The 5,774-nt window shown below is 43.6% G+C and overlaps 1 protein-coding gene across 1 annotated transcript in view; it reads right to left on the reverse strand.

The window, feature by feature from the left end:
- ADAM12 (ADAM metallopeptidase domain 12) overlaps window positions 1-5,774 on the reverse strand; it is a 394,035-nt gene that overhangs the window by 386,790 nt on the left and 1,471 nt on the right. The window lies entirely within an intron of this gene.

Here is a 5,774-nt window from a genome sequence, read left to right on the forward strand (position 1 = left end):
TAAATGCAGCCCAAGGAAGCAGGATGAAGAATGCGCTGGGGTGAGTATGAGGATGGAAGCGGCAGCCGTCAAAAAGCATGATCTGCACGGTGCACATTTCAGCTGACGGAGCTTATGAAGTACACTATCATCCTGTTTCAAAGCAAACCACCATGCACTCTCAGTGCCAGAGACATTCAGTTATTGTCAAGATAGAGTATATAGATGACAGAACGTGAACAATGGCGTTGATGATGTCTCCCCATCATGAGACAGCCTGGGGATGGCCCTTAGCAGACCCTCAGCCATCAAAGCTTCGGTTTCCCCCTCTGTACGGTGAGGGCAGTCACAGCGCCAACAGCAAGATGCTTCCCCAGGGACCGAACAAGACGGTGCAGGCAAAGACCCTGCAGAAGCTCCCGGCACCAGAGCCCTCAATAACAACTGTGGGCTGGTGTTAAAACTTTGGCATCTTGGCCTGCATGCTAGTTGGGTCCAACTCTTTGGGACCCCACGGACTGTAGCCTGCCAGGCTCCTCTGTGCATGGGATTATCCTGGTAAGAATCCAGGAATGGGTTCCCATTTCCTCCTGCAGGGGATCTTCCTGACCCAGGGATCAAACCTGTGTCTCCTGCAGCTACTGCACTGGCAGGAGGGTTACAACTTTAGGGTTCACAACACACCAAACAAATACACGTAAAGAAATGGATACTATACATGCACAGAAACTACTCCCCAGACATTCTGTATAGATTATATCAACTCCACTTTCTCAAACCCAGAGAGCTAAGAATTAAAGGACTGTGTATCCTACAGAGCCGTTTCATACAGCCTTCTGTGGGCACTCAGCCAAGGGGCTAGCCATTTGGTACAGAAGGAACATATGAAGGCACTTCTCACACCTGTCTTTATAAATCAGATACTGCAGGAACAATTCCGCTTAAAGAGGCCTCTGGAATGTACTATGATACAAAAACAACAACAAAAACTTTTTTGCAACTGTAACGAGTTCATTAGGGCATCATCTACACCAGGAAGAAGTGTGCTTGGCTTCTTTAGATGATGTAGTTGCATTCCTGAAAAAAAAGTCCTTACAGTTTCCACAGCTGCAACATCTATCTAATTAGGTGCATGTTGACTTTGAGTATTTATAGATTTTTAAAGGAAAGTTTTGAAACATTTAAAAATGAATGTAATTTTTGTTTCCACAAGGAAGGGCTAGAAAGTGCCAAATGACAAGTGAGTTGGGGGGGAAAGAAAGCACGTCTGTACACAGAGTGTGGGATAGACAAGCCTGGGCTGACTTTTAAATGTCCAGGGCGGACTCAGAGGTGTTTGTCTGCACTCCCTCCTGAAACCTTATAAAACAAATAATAATCATAAAAATAATTTAATAAAAAACAGAGTTGCAGAGAAAATAGCAACACACAAGAGAAAGCAACGGGGCTTTAGAAGAGGGGAGACAAGTGGTTATCTCCTCAGAAGAGGACAGACAGGTGAGAGTCCTTCTGCCTGGAGAAGAGGGAAGCCGTCTAGGAGGTGAGATGAGGGCCAAGAATCTTGGAGAGACGCGGGTGTGGGAGGCACTTAGACACCTCTGATGGGCAATACTGTCTAGGCTCAAAGACAGTCCAGGGCAAAGTTAGAGCTGCAGGTCCCTTGCAAAGGCACCATGTAGGTGACTGCCCCTCCCATTTCAGGAAATGTATTTTCTGGAGGCTCTGAAGCAGAGAAGTTCTGTATGCTAGGACCCAGGCATCGCTGAGTGAGGAAGTGGTAGCAAAGTGCCAAACTAAAAGCAAAAGGATTTTTAAAAAGGAAAAACAAAAACCCACAAAGCACACTCATGGGGGAGACATCGCCTTAACCCCATTCACTGCTCAGCTCACAGGCCCTATCGCTAGGCAGGCTTAGCTCCCCAGCTGTTTGCTGTTTAGTCTCTAAGTCACGTCTGACTCTTTGGAATCCTATGGATGGTAGCCCACCAGGTCTTCTGTGAATGGGATTTCCCAGGCAGGAATATTACAGTGGGTTGCCATCTCCTTCTGCAGGGGATCTTCCTGACCCTGAACCCGCGTCTCCTGCTTGGCAGGCTGTTTACCACTGAGCTGCCTAAGAGTGGCAGCAAAATTCCTCTTTGGACCAACCTAAGAAAACAGACATAGTCAGTGATGTATGGAGGGCCCCAACAAAATGTAGGCCCACCATTTACTAATCTCTTCTTTGAAGCATACAGAAGTCTCAATCAACTTTTTAGTGTCTCATTGTTAAATATAAACAGACCGCCAAAATATAGACATTTGAAGCAACTCAAAGACTATACCAAATAGGAGGGTGAGAGCTGAGAGCTAACAATGAAAATAAAGTCAGTGACACAATGTTTAAAAAGTAAAAATTAGTATAAATTCATAGAAATCTTGCATCCATTATGAAAGGAAAAAAGAATAGAATCTAATTTTTTAAAAAATAGAACATTGATAGAACAAGAAACATTCCATGGAAATTAAATATATAGTAGCAGAAATAAATAACTTGAGTAGCGGGGTTGGAAAGTGAAATTAAACAAACTCTCCCAGAAGGTTGAACAAAGTAAAAGAGATGAAAAATAGAGGAGACAATTAGAGGATGTTTTCAGGAAGTTGGGACATATAGCTAATAGCAGTTTCAGAAAAAAAAGCATGATAAGAACAGTGAGGAAGAAATAATAAAAGGAAGTATGTTGGAACTTTACAGCATGAATTTTCAAGCAGAAAGTATCAGCATAACTACTGATAAGAATTTAGCTAAAGCACATTATCATGAAATGTAAAAATACTGGGAATTAAGATGACAAAAGCTTTGAGAAAGAAAACAGGCTACATATAAAGGACTAACAATCACCAAGCTCTCAACTTCCCAATGGGCACAGAGACAATGAAGAAATGTCTTACAAAGTATCGATTTTATAATGTGATTTCATCTTGAAATTTTATTCCTAAACTAACAACCAAAGGTGATATATATATATTACCACTTTTAATATATATATGTCCCTCTGCTCAGCTGTGCAGTTGGTCTGACTCTTTGCGACCCCATGGACTGCAGCCCTCCAGGCTCCTCTGTCCATAGGATTTCCCAGGCAAGAACACTGGAGTGGGTTGCCATTTCCTCCTCCAAGGGATCTTCCTGGCCCAGGGATCAAACCAGAGTCTCCAGTGGCTCTTGTTTGGCAGGCGGATTCTTTATCACTGTGCCACCTGGGAAGACACACACACACACACACTCGTGTGTGTGTGTGTGTGTGTGTTGTTGTTGTTGTTTAGTTGCTAAGTTGTGTCCAACTCTTTTGGGACCCCATGGACAGTAGCCTGCCAGGCTTCTCTTCCCATGGGATTCCCCAGACTAAATATATATATATATTTTAGTAACACCAATGTGTACAACTAATATTTTTTTCTACCTTCTATGCAGCGAGCATGTGTCACAGTCTAGCCAAGAAAAAAATCTGCTACAAAGGTTTCTGGAAATATTCTTATCTTCCCAATAAAATAGATTTAGTGATTCTGTTTTTTGCCTCTTCCACCTTATTGCTGCCTAGAATGCAGATATAATGCCAAAATGTACAGCAGCCATCATGAGAGCATGAGGCACTAACCAAAAAAGCAAAGGCCAACATGTAAGTGTGGCAGGCCAGGCAAGAGCAACGGCTCAGGTCCCTGATGAGAGAGAGATAAAGGGAAATCACAGAACATGGTGTGGCATGATCAGAAGCAATATTTGCTTCGTGGTGCAAACATGAACGTTGTTCAAATGGTGGCAATATTATATCAGGAAGTTGGAAAGAAGAGAAGCCCATGAGGCTGCAGTAGAGATAGCAGAGGCAGGTGGGATGGTAAGAAAGCAGATAACAGGAAAACAGGCAATAGGTTATCCAGAGGTTTGGATTTTCTTAAGAACCATAGAAAGCCACTGCAGAGTTTTAAACAGGAAACCAGCATGATCCAACTCATGATTGAAATAGATGACTTTGGCCGTGGCGCTGGGAAGAGAACCCTGAGCAGGGACAGAAGGAGAAGCCAGCAAATGGGTTAGGAGATGACAACGCTCAGGATGTGAGGCTCCGCATAAGACATCAAAGGAAAGGAGAAATGGTGGCCAAAGCTGGGGAGGGCCTCTTGAAATGGGGAGGGGGGGGGGACACAGATAGATGAAAACACACTTTGGAGGTTGGTGGTTTATGGAGGGACAGGCACAGACTCAGGACAACCTACATGTTTGCATGGCATCTGTAAAAGGCAAGGGGCATTATTACTGAGTTGGGAAAATAGGGGCAGGGGGTGGAGAGTGTCTAGGGTTCTGTTTTGGACCTGTTAAGGCTTGCCTGGTGGCTCAGCTGTAAAGAATCCACCTTCAATGCAGGAGACTTGCAGGAGATGCGGGGTCCATCCCTGGGTTGGGAAGATCCCCTGGAGAAGGAAATGGCAACCTACTCCAGTACTCTTGCCTGGAGAATCCCATGGACAAAGGAGCCTGGTGGGCCATAGTCCATGGGGTCTCAAAGGAGTCAGACATGACAGAGCGACTCAACAACAGTAGCAACAAGGGCTGAGATGCCACTGAAGGGAACCAAGCAGGAAGCTGCTCTGGGAGACACAGAGAGATAAACCCCAAAATATGCCCCATCTTCAACAAGTGGTTATTCATCCCTCGCTCTTGCCAACACAAAGAGATGTCTCATTACACATTTGGGTTTTTAAACAACCTCCATGCTCTGATTTGGTGCACTGACTAATTTAAGACTTGATACTGAGAACCCAAGGATAAACAAGCAGTGAATCCTGGGATATCTCAGCATGTAATCATTCTAAATGTTTCAGCTTAACTCGTTTTCTAGTGAAAGTGTTACTCACTCAGTCATGTCTGACTCTTTGCAACCCCATGAATTGTAGCCCGGCAGGCTCCTCTGTCCATGGAATTCTCGAGACAAGAATACTGGAGTGGGTTGCCATTCCCTTCTCCAGGGGATCTTCCCAATCCAGGGATTGAACCTGTGTCTCTTATGTCTTCTGCATTGGCAGGCGAGTTCTTTACCACTAGTGCCATCTGGAGAGCCCCGGGACCATTCTAAAGGTTTTGGTTTAATTGGTTTTCTATTCTGAGTCATAGCTATCCTAGGGAAAAACTCTCTCAACCAAAGCTGCAGCCATAAAATAATAAAAGTCCTTCCTCCATGAAATAATTTCCCATTATTAGCTTGACTTAGTAAACATTTTCCTCTTAAAAAAAAAAAAAAAAGCATTTATTGTCCATGTTCAGTGGACTTCTGTTTATGTGTACAGAGCATGTGCCAAGGCAAAGACCACCTCAGGCACACTCTGAGATTCTGTTTCAGTTTTTTCAAAAGTTCTTTCTCAGTAAATATTCAAAAGGACCAATTTGTACAAAAGTCTTTCAAAACATTTTTGATGACTATTATTTTCACTTGCAGGTCAGAGAGTTATTCAACTAAACAGTCAGCAGTATTTTTTCTTGGCTTTCTCATTGCTTCTTCCTTGCTTTGAGCAATCCTTTTATTTAATCATTAATTCCAAATTGGTCTTCATCGGCATGTGGATTTTAATGAGAGCTGGGTTTTAGCCACATTACAGTAGATGCGGTGGAGGGGGAGGGTAGAGGGTAGTCGTGGCAATGGCAAAACTAAACGTACCCTAAGATGGTAATGATTCTTGATTGAGGCCAGTTGCTGAAAAAATAAATGCCTGTGATACAGAACCATAGAAATTTGGAGCTGGAGATGAGGCAAGCCTTTCATCGC

This window comes from Bos indicus, chromosome 26 (genome assembly GCF_029378745.1).
Source record: "Bos indicus isolate NIAB-ARS_2022 breed Sahiwal x Tharparkar chromosome 26, NIAB-ARS_B.indTharparkar_mat_pri_1.0, whole genome shotgun sequence".
NCBI lineage: Eukaryota > Metazoa > Chordata > Mammalia > Artiodactyla > Bovidae > Bos > Bos indicus.